Source organism: Arvicanthis niloticus, chromosome 2 (assembly GCF_011762505.2).
Source record: "Arvicanthis niloticus isolate mArvNil1 chromosome 2, mArvNil1.pat.X, whole genome shotgun sequence".
In the NCBI taxonomy this organism is placed as follows: Eukaryota; Metazoa; Chordata; class Mammalia; order Rodentia; family Muridae; genus Arvicanthis; species Arvicanthis niloticus.
The window spans coordinates 103,510,491-103,522,155 of NC_047659.1; the positions used below are offsets into that span (position 1 = coordinate 103,510,491).

Genomic DNA, 11,665 nt, shown 5'->3' on the forward strand with positions numbered 1-11,665 from the left:
CTCTCTCAGAAGATAGGCTTGTGGACCAGGGCAGGCCCATCTGCTTGCATGAAGTGTGTTGGCCTCATTCTCTCTTTATCTTTAAATCCGTAGGAGCTGTGCATCACAAATGGTACTTCACCAAGAAGCCTCAAAGCATCCTAAGCACATCTTTCTCCCTGCTGTCTCTGTGGGTGGTGCATTTGCAGAAGACACAAGACTTAGCATCCCTGCCCACTCCCTGCTTTTCTTCAGCCTTGGAGCCTACTGTCAGATGCCTGGAACTCCCTGGGTTAGCTCATGAGACCGTAACTCTTGCATATTAAATTGTGAGAATCTTCTAGTTGCCTTCACAAGTCCCATCCCCCTTCCATTAGATCTTCAGTGCCTGCTGCAAGGCTCTAAAGGAGCTGCGGGAACACTTTGGTGTAAAGTGTGCTGTCACTCCTGACCGCAAGGATGCTATAGTACCTGCTCCTCCCTCCCATCCAACATCCCCAGCCTACCCTGTTTCCCATTTCATTTTCTGTCATGGAGTTACAGGTCTGTATCTTAACATAAGCAAACAAGTAAATACCTGTGCACACAGCCAACCCACTAAAACAAATGTCCTCCACCAAGCCCTTCATTTAATCATAGTTTTCTCTGACCACCTCTTCCCTCTGCTTCCATTGTCTAAACAAAGGAAGCAGGTATGACCTAACGACCTAATAAGACATTGGAATGTGAAGACAAGAAAGCCTTGGTTTGAGATTTGGTTGCGCATGAGCACAAGGGTCCGTGGGCCTAAGTTTTCCGGTCTTTAAATTAGCGGGACATTGCTACGTCCCAGGGTTCATGAGACTTCTACAGATCAATGAATGTTCGGTGTATATAAATGCAAATAGTGCCCAAACTCTTTTTAAACTATAGGGTGCCATGAAGGTGTGGGTGATCCCTTTGTTTCATACTGAAGACTTCTATAGTCTATTCTACCTAAACTGTAGAACGTAAATATGAGAAAATCACACCCAACTGAAGGTACACAAATGAGTACAAATCAAATGGAAGAATCTGACCAACATCATCTACGAATAGCAATATCCCAAGGAAATGCTGTAAAGAATGTGCAGGATAGCTATTATTTCTCACAGCTGCAGATGATATGCACTTAGAACAAAATTTAAATTTCAGGTTAAAAAACTGAAGATGGCCAGAGAGGTGACTCAGTAGGTAAAGCACTTGCCATGCAAGCCTGACTATCTGAGTTCGAGCCCTGGAGACCACATAAAGGTGAAAGGAGAGAACCCGCTCCTCAAAGTGATCCTCGGACCCCTACACATGGCACAGCAGGAGTGCATCCACACTAGTACACATAAAGTGATGTTAACACTAAATAAGTGCAACTTAAAAGTGAAGAGACGGGCACTGGGTAGTGTTGGCCAGCAACCACAGCACTCAGGAGTCTGAAGCAGGAAGGTAGAGACTTCAGGACCAACCTAGGCTACTTGTTTCAAAGGGAGTGAAGGAGGTCCCCAAATTCTGTCAGGATTGGCTAAGCAGATACTTGGTGGCTACTCTTGTAGTTTTGTCCATCTGGCAGATCCACTAGTGCTGGACACGTGGAGATGACCTTATACCACAAGTCTACCCACCGGGGCCAGCTGTCGACCAGACCATCATGTGAAAGGCATTTGACAGTTTCCAGGGGCATACTCCACTCCCGCTACACAAAGCATTTAAAAAGACTCTACTTGTATCATATTTACACAAAGGATCACATATCATATTTACATGAGGATCACAAAGTAAGGTACATGGTCAGTTTCAGAGGCATTGAGACAAAGGACTATGTAAGAGAATGAACACAGAGATAGGATTCATTGGAGGCCACTTTTGAAAGGACCTTCCATAAAGGATAGGAAAGGCTTTTTCAAAACAAAACGAGACAAAACAAGCCCCACAAACTCTTGCATTTGCCTTTTCTTTCCAATGGTCACCGCCTGACACGAATTTTTATCTGCTTAAGATCCCTTCAGGTTGTCCCTGGTACAGCTCTCATCTTCCTCCCTCCCTGTCACCACCAACACACGCAGGATCTTTCCAAATCACCCCCACAGAGGCCTCCAGGTTCCTGAACATGAAGCATGACTCTAAGGCCATGCTGGATCCAAGCCACTTACTCTGCTTTTCTATGCCTTTAGACCTGAACCTCCAAAGCCATTCTGTTCCTTCTCCATCACCAGGGCTCTCCCTAGCTACTTAGCTACAGAAGTCCTACATGGCGGAGCACCTTTCAGCTCTTAGCTCATGCACATTCCTTCCCTAGTAGAAAGAAAGCTACTGATGGCCAGACCTCTGCCAGACACAGCAAAAGTTAACCAGGGCATGAGTTTTATATTCATCTCTCTCATTCAGCATCATGGTAAAGCATTCCAACAACTTTTTTCTCTCCTTAGCTAAAACCACAGACGTTCAAAGCTAAGAGCAAGCAGGAGATAGGTTTGTGCCCTTTGAAGAACTGTCCAACTGCAGGTGTGAGCTAACAACATACCAATAGCAAGCAGGATGTCCTGTAACCCCCTCCGGCCCTTATTTCTGCCTCCACCAAGTGAGGACATTAGTACATTTCCAAATCCCCCTCAAGTTCAAACGCTGTGACAAATCCCCAAAGAGGGTGGATCTGGGAGCCTGGTTTCCAAATTGATTGAGCATCGTGGAGTAAGTGCATGGAGAATTAAACTGCTCTTCATAACAATTCATTTCCTGAGTTCAGTCCATCAGCCCACGTTTATTAAACACCATTTACTCTGCAGCCCTGGGTTGAGTGCTATGGAGACAGAAGGGGCGGGCATCTCACAGGATCCATGCCCTAAAGCAGTTTTGTTACATAACCAGAGTTTGTTACATAATACAAACTTCCCAAGCTCATACTCCAGCTAATTACAGCTTGTTTACCTAAAACTTCTTTTGTAAAACCACAAGGCTCGACTTGAGTCATTACATACAATCCCTATGTGAGCTGTGGGCTCTGGGTAGCACTTGTATGCCGTTTTACTTGGAACATTCGTATGTGTATATACATATATATGTGTGTATATACTCTATGTTTAGATGTAGACATATACATTTCAAATGTATATGTTTAAAATATCTTTATTGACAAATTGGGGTTCCCCCCCCCAAGCCAGTTTGTTTGTTTTGTTTTTTGAAACAGTCTCTCTATGTAGTTGCAACTAACCTGGAACTAACTATGAAGCCCAGGCTGTTTTCAAGGTGATTCTCCTACCTCTGCTTTGCAAATGCAGGGATAACAGGCCTGCCCAGTACACCTGGTTCATGTGTGGCTGGAAACAGGTACTCCAGCAACCAAGACACAATGCAGCCCTGCACTAGAGCGTCTTGTAACTAGAAATTGCTCTACTTCATAAGTAAGTTCAGCAGATATACCCTACGGATAAATCTCTCTCTCTCTCTCTCTCTCTCTCTCTCTCTCTCTCTCTCTCTCTCTCTCTCTCTTCCTTTCTTTCTTTTTTTAATATTTTATTTATTTTATATATCTGGCAAGTACACTGTAGCTGTCCTCAGACACACCAGAAGAGGGCATCAGATCCCATTACAGCTGGTTGTGAGCCACCATGTGGTTGCTGGGAATTGAACTCAGGACCTCTGGAAAAGCAGTCAGTTCTCTTAACCCTCTGAGCCATCTCTCCAGTCCCGGATAAAGCTTTTGAGGATGGGGGATAGGGATACGCTAGGTCAGGCTAGCCTCAAACTTTGAATGTAATTGAAGACATCCTTGAGCTTCTGATCACCCTACTTGGAGTGCTCTGGTTCCATGTGTGTACAACCACACCCAGCTTCTTTCTCTTGTTCAACCGCAGCACACTAATATTCCCATGGAAATAGTCGGCTCCTTGACATCGTTGGTTCATGTGACTTTTCCTCAATTCTTTCACTATTTGGAATAAGGATCCAAACAAAGGATTGTGGTTACATGTGGTTGAACTACTCCAGGAGCATCTTTCAAACTGTAATAGTCTTCTCTTCTTTTCAAAACTGAACTGAGGGCTGGAGAGGCGGCTCAGTGATTAAGAGCATTGGTTGTTCTTGCAGAGGACCAGGGTTCAGTTCCCAGCACCCATATCTGGCAACTCACAACCACCTGTAAATCCAGCTCTCAGGAATCTCCACCCCTTCTGGCCTCCACAGATACCCACATGTACATGCATTCACATAGACCAATACACATAAATACATAACAAAATAAATCTTTTGAAACCATATTCCAAATTCATTGCTTATTTATCATCAACCAAGAAAGATTTCTTGATCCATATTTTTTTAAATCTTTTCCCCCCTGCAGTTTGCTACAGTGTGACCTTTCCCTTGCTTATGAGAAGGATGGAGAAAGATGACTCACTGTCTTCAAAGCCCCATAGCCCATTTATGTTAATGAGTTACAGAACTATTTAGATCGCTGTTATCATCAACATGATGTAGTCACCTGTGAACATAATATGAACCATGGCCTTTCATGGCCTTGACACCAAAGCTATGTTCTCCAAGTACGTCCATTTCCTTTTCCCTGTGCACACACATAGTAACTTAGGACACTATGAGGTTTTATCTGGACCAAATCTCTGGTTTTATAAGTATGTTTTTTTCCATATCCTCTCCCATCACCATTAAGTATGGCAAATCTCTGTTAGCTGAGAGTTTCAACTGGCCAGCACAGCATGTAAAATCACAGAACTTTATAACAGGAATATAAACTAAGCAGTTTGCAGAGGACCCCATCACAACCCACATCCTCCCTGCATGAAAGCCCAGAAGAGGCTCTATTATGGGCTATTGATTTCTCTGTCAGTCAAGGTTCTGGGTTGCACGGGGAGAAATGAACTCTGCCTGGCTTTAATAAAAGGACAACGAATTGCTAAAGGAATTGGGTAGAAGGACAGATGCCAGGTTTCTAAAACCTGGTAAGATATATGGACGCTGGACAGGAAGAACAGCCAGTCACATTTTGGAGACAGTCCAGAGAGGATGTCCCTAACTCTGGCCCTCCTCTGTGCAATAGTAAACTAAATTAGATGTCCTTGAATCTAGTTAGCATAGCCTACAGTCGTTACCCATTAAAGCATCCCTTATTCTCTCCCCTAATATATTCCATCCCCAGACAAGCAGCAATACTATTTTGAGTGCCAAGTTTGCAAAGGCTTTAACCTCGTTAAAAAGGATCCAGTTTTGTTTTGCACATTGGTGTCACCTGGCCCAACCATATAGGAGAATCAAGTACAGTGTGTCTACTTGGCTCTGCTCAGACCTCAGAGTGAGTGTTAAAAATCTCTTCTTGGAGGCTCTGTCAGCATTTAGAGCTGCACGTGAAAGCATGCCAGGCTGAGAGCCACCAGACTGGGTCAGAACTGAGTTGAAACTTAGATTTGTGCCTTTCTACTTTAGTGTATTGCTGATGGCTCTCAGATTCCATAATGGAAGATAGTGTTGTGTGGTTTAGTAATATGAGGCCCCAGCTGACACCGTGACAGTAGTTCCTAGTGGCTTAGAGCTTAGTTGTTACTGGGAAAAGGTGCCCTTGAATTTCCTGGGTTGGGGTAAGTGTTTGGCAGATGCATCTCCTCTGCTTTCTGACTGCCTCAGAGGATTGCAGGGTGTAAAACAACAAGCTGGGAAGACCTTCAGGGTGCCCTCTATGTTTGTGTTCCTCTCAGAAACAGACCATAGAGAACAAATTCAAATGAAAGTACCTCTTCTTCATGGAGAGGTGGGGGCACTGAGACAGAGTTTAGAAGCCAAGAAGATGATGTTATCAAACAAATGGCCAAGTAGAGATGAATCCTACTGGCAGAGTCTGGCAGCCAGGGCAGAAAGCAAGCCTCAGAGTTCTTCACATGCAGTGAGAGAGGAGGGTTTGTAAACACCAGTTCCTATGAGTCTGGTTAAGACACTCATTTTCAAGCATTGCTCTGCAGTGTTGGGAGCAGAGCAGACCTTAGCTACCAGACAATGCCCTTTGATACAGAGACAGATGCTGCCAGCTGGAACTAAGGCTAGAATTCACAGGATTGGAGGACTCAAAGGGCTGGAAGAATCACCCTCAGCATCAGATACCCTGATTTCATGTTGCCCTCCATCCTTTCTTTCCCCTGCACATTCAAACCCCAGCAGGAAGCTTCCAGAATCAATCAGCAGAAACATATTGCTGCCACTTCCAAAACCAAAATTCTCACTGGCACAAATTGCTCAGTAACGACCTCCATGTTGCAGGGTTAGCCTTTCAACAGCGCCTAATAGCTTCTTAGCCACACACTGAAGGAGTGCTTACTAGGCTGACTCTTACTCCTTCTGTTCAGCAAAGCTGGCTGTGGAGACCCTACAGTCTGCAGTCAGTGTGCTTGCAGTTGGTTCCTGTCGTATCTGATGGTTTAGGTAAGATGAATGGTTTGCTGAACATGAAGACTCAAGCATGGGAAGAAACTCATGAGTGCTTGTTTGTTGTGGTGTTAGGCTCAGACCCAGGGCCTTGAGCACCTGAGCAGTCATTCTGCCACTGGGTTATATCACCAGAACCATAATCTTAATGGAATTTCTTCTCTAGGGGAAAGAGATGGGGTTCCTTCAAGAATGTGGGCAGTATTTGCCTAAACTGAGCTTTGGCTATGAGTGGGCAACTTGGCAATTGTCCAAGAGAGGCTGGGGTGTGGGTTAGTGTGGAATCACTTCTTCAGTTTGTCTGGAACATGGACATCCTACTGACATTTCCTAAATGATTTTAAAGATTCATCTGAGGTCTTCCATGTAATCTTATATTAATGAATAATCTGATTTGTTTGCTTTCCTGTTTCTTTTTTAAAGACAAGCTTTAGCAAGATAAGACCCTCCATAAGTATGTCCAGAGTCCCATTTTCCCAGGCTCTTCTGAATTCTGTCAGGTTGACAACACTAACCATCCCAGATGGAGAAACACGAGAAAATCAAACAAAGTCAACTATTTATGGTAAAATCTAAAATGTGTGTATGTAAATATTATTTGGGCTCTTTTCAAATATTTTGTATGTTTGAAATTTTTATAATAAAACTTTGGGAACATATGTAGTATCTGATCAGGGTCTATCAAGTGCCTTCCCATGTCTTGATTAGGATTTCTATTGCTTCATTGAAACACCATGACCAAAAGCAGGTTGGGAAGGAAAAGATTTATTTGGCTTACACTAACACATTGTAGTTCATCACTGAAGGAAGTCAGAATAGGATCTACTCAAGCAGGGCAGGAACAAGGAGGCAGGAGCTGATACAGAGGTCATGGGAGGCGCTGCTTACTGTCTTGCTATTCATGGCTTTCTCATTCCATTTTCTTATAAAACCTAAGACCACCAGCCCAGGGATGGCCCCACCTACATGGGCTGAACCCTCACCCATGAATCACCAACTAAGAAATGCCCTACAGCTGGATCTTACAGAGTCATTTTCTCAATCGAGATTTTTTTTCATTTCAGATGACTCTAGCTTGTGTCAAGTTGACATAAAACTGGCCAGGACAACCCACATACATCTATTTATAACTTGGGGTTTTAAATCATCATCGTTTTTCTGAAGATAAATTATACTTTTAATAGAAACCATATTAGAGGGCTGGTGAGTTGGCTCATCAGGTAAAGTGGTTGCTGCAAAAGTAGACGGAGTGGAGTTCAGATTGGCAGCATCCACAGAGAAGCCAAGTGTGGTAGAATAGGTCTGTCATCTCAGGGCAACAGAGAGGGCATATCTGAGGACTGAAGGAAAACCTGAGCGTGCAGGTGCTCACCTTACATAGTCTCTGAGCTTCCCAGCCTCTCAGGACCAAGGACACAACTGTCTCATTTTGTTCTACCCAAAGCGGTCTGATTGAAGAACATTCAGTGGGTGTATGGGAAGCTGCAGAACCCACTGCTTCACCAAGGCTCCTTGGGCCTCAGAGATGTTAACAACAAATTTACAAAGCTGGGATTCCCTGGGTGGCATGGCAGCTAGGGTTGCTACCTTCCCCTAAGCATTTTTCCTTGGGAGAGCTGACTTATCAGCCAAGACAGAAGTGTAATGATTCCTGTGAGTGAAACAGAGAACAAGGGAAGTAAGAGAAACTGGAGCAAATCCAGAGGCTCCTACAGAGATGTCTGCTGTGTGTTGTAACTGCTTTCCTCAAAACCTGTGGCTTCTTGGAGACCATTATGTTTACTCCTAAAACAGGGCTGCCTCCAGGCACAGTTTTAAAGTAGATTAACCTTTTTATGTCATTGTGGGTTTTTTTTTTTCTTCTTCAAAATTTTCAATCACTATTCATCCTTAGTGGAGGCTTTGGACTCATCTGTACAGCCTGGGTGTCTCTGCACAGGTTTTGTTCCATGTAGTTCTACGTATTTTGCACAACTCACTTAGCAACTTAAATATCCACCCAGAGGTGTCAGTTTTAGTATTACAATGAACCAGGTCACCTTCAGAGTTTGGAGTGCCTCTGTGCCCAAGCATATACTAAGTGCAGTAGACCTGTGGCAGAAGACTGTATCTGGAATGGCGCAGAAGACAGTGAAGAGTGGGGCAGCGAGATGGGAAATAAGAACGGTGAAAGAAACCAAATCCTGAAGGGCTAGTAACTGCTGTCAGCCTTTGGCTTAGGGTAATTTGAGCACAGGAGTGAGTGAGAGGACCTTGTGTGACACCGTTCCTGGGGAGACATAAACAAATAAATGTTTACTCACCTCAGTTGAGGAACCAACAACAGAAAGAAAGTCAGGATATCAAAAGTGCAAATTTGGTGAGTCAATGAGTTTTATAAGTGTTACTTAAGGAACAGCAATGACTTACCTGTTTTGGTGATAGCTGTATCATCAAAACCCATCCCAACATGAGTGACAGTTCACAAAAGCTGGAAACCTGGAACACGATATACAGCCTGCAGGCAGCCAAACAGGTTGGGGAATATTCTTTCTATGTAGCTTGGTTGGTATAAACTTCTTCTAGTCTGCTCAGCTTGTCTGAAAGCATCTCTCAGTAATCTTTGAGCTTATATATATTTGGGGAGGGAGGGGCCTAGTGCATCTTGTCAGCTTTAGGGACTTCCTAAAGCTATTTTGAGTTATTTTTCCATTACTGTTGTTTTCTTGTCTTAAAGGAACCTGATTGACTATTCTAGTTCACTCTGTCTGACTGCCATGTGGAGGATGGACTTTAAGGAGATAAGGACAGAAGCAGAGAGACAAGTGGGGAAGCCTGTCAGAAGCCATTTAGAAAGACTATCACAAGCAAGTGAGTTTTTTGGAGATGGCCCACTGTTTTCATGGCTGCTATGGGTGCACTTTGGAGGCAAAGTCCCCAAAGCACTCCAGGATTGCTTCTCAATGCTGATATGCCTTTCATATTACTATTGCATAGCTTAATGATTTTCTGGGTATTTACCTACTCTGTTGGGAAGATTTCCTGCAGAATCAATATGAAGATGTACTTTCATGTTGTAATGCTATATAGACAAATTAATTATTTCATAATTTCTGATAATGGTTTTATAGAATTCCTAAATTGATACAAATAATTTCAAGCCCCCTATAGAATAAAAGCTACAAGTAGAGCTCTGTAAACCTTCATGTGTCATGGGCTAGTTGCACTAGGAAAAGAAAACAGGCTTGGAGCAAATTTACAATCTAGGAAAATATTCCTTCTAGGTTAGGCATGAGGCCACTATCTGGTCATAAACTGGAAATGGGCAATTTATTGTAGATGCAAGGACAGAAAAATAAATGATGGACTAATTTATCTATACAAGACTTCCAAATAATAAGACACAAGGCTGATGATTTGTTTCTTGACAAAACTACTAACTTGTGACATAAAACTATTGCTTTAAACTTATAATGAACTTGTGGAACTAGAAAATCGATAATGAATGTTTAGTCATTAATGTCTAGTCTTAATGGAAAGTTATATAAATAATTCTGCTGTAATGTCTTAAGACTTATCGACCTATGACACAAACTATTGCCTTAAACTTACTATGAACTTATGGAATGTAATAATGCTTTAAAAAACTATGTGATCAATTATCCTGAGAAGGTATGACAACTAAGAACAATAATAAAGTGGCATTGTAACTCTTATCTGCTTCATTCAGTATGGGTATTCCTGTGTGTCTGCCTAACTTTTTTTTTCCCTCTGGCTCATGAAGAGTTAAGGAACTCTGATTCTCTTGTCTAGACAGCAAGAGGCCCATGAGTCAAAGCAAAAAGAGCTCAAGTAACAGGTTTTTTTTTTTTTCCCTTAATTCCCCTGATGCTATCAACAGGAACTAAATTGCCAAAAGTCATCAGCTTTTGGCCCCTGCTGATGCCACCTCACTGCCTTCCTTAGTTATCCGGATGCTGAGCTGGACCTCGGCAGAAACCATTCATTATATAGAATGCTGGTGATTTGTGGCAGTGTGTCACAACTCTGCCAGATTTTTGAAAACTTTTTTTAAAATCCCACTGAATTTCGGACTTTAAAAGGCTGAGATTTAGCATATGAAACCATATCTCAAAATATGATATTTCTATGGCAATGAAGCCACCATATCTTCTGTGTTCCTGCATGTCAACATAGTAGGGGCTTATAAATGCTAGTTCATCTGCTCCCTCATTCTGGCTTCTGAGGCTTTCCTCATTATCCTCCTCTTATAGATAAGGAAGTTAAAGTTTCACAGAGTGAAGCTATGTGTCCAAAATGACACAGCTTAGATAAGTGGCTTTAATGGGACTGGATCTGAGATTCCCCAAACTCTTAACTACACATTATGGAATCTTTGATGACAGTGGAAGTGACTGGTGAGATGAGTCACCAGGACTCAGATTCCAGGCCAGGCAAACGTGATTTGATACTGAATTCTTGGCATCTCTTCAAATGAAGGCTGCAGGAGGCCTTGAGGCCTTGAGACTCAGGCATAACAGAGTCCTTAAGTGCCTGGTGGATAGATAAGAACTGTGGATAGATAAGAAAGCAGCCAAGTGATAGGATGAGATGACATCTCTGTAGTCTTGATGAGATATAAACTACCTGTCAAGAAACTGATCACTGAGATTGGACCAGAAGGCATCAGGGTACCAAGATTATAAGGATCATTCTCTTAGGAATTCTAAAAGGCTTCCCAGCCCACCACCTATTCTAAAGGACTCACAGGGATGTCCTTCTCAGCAGCTTCCTGTACCTTAAACATGAAAATTATTGTCACTAGGGGGACCTACAGAAAAGTTAGCTCACTGAGTGGTTCATAGCTCAATGGTTATAAGTGAGGGAACTCATAAAGATTCATTACAACATACCCCTCATTGGCTCCTGCACTGTTATACTCATGGACATCTGCCTTGGTCTTCTTAGAATGTAGGTTGCTTTGAATAGGATTGTTGAAGGACCAAGCCAGCTAATTCAACTTTGTGTTCAAACTCCATCTTATGTCCAGCCTGTCCTCAGTTTGAACTTAGTAACTGGAAAAATGACAGCTTTTTCCAGGAACCAAGTCACCCCCTAAATAACAGCTACACCACCCTTGATAAGAGGAAATGTCATGTCCAGGGCAAATGACTCAAGGTATAGCAAAGTTTATGATGTTAGCTAAAATTTCATGCAAGCTATGCTTTCTAAAAAGCCAGCTAGTCACGTAACTGCCAAGTAGAAAGTCCCTTAC

The 11,665-nt window shown here is 42.8% G+C and overlaps 1 protein-coding gene across 1 annotated transcript in view; it reads left to right on the forward strand.

Moving 5' to 3' along the window:
- Positions 1 to 10,070, forward strand: part of Shld1 (shieldin complex subunit 1) — a 95,740-nt gene extending 85,670 nt beyond the window's left edge. The window contains exon 4 of the transcript XR_013108826.1: positions 94 to 10,070. The gene's annotated coding sequence lies outside the window, so the exon portion shown is untranslated. The remainder of the gene's footprint in view (positions 1 to 93) is intronic.
- The last annotated feature ends 1,595 nt before the right edge of the window (positions 10,071 to 11,665 follow it).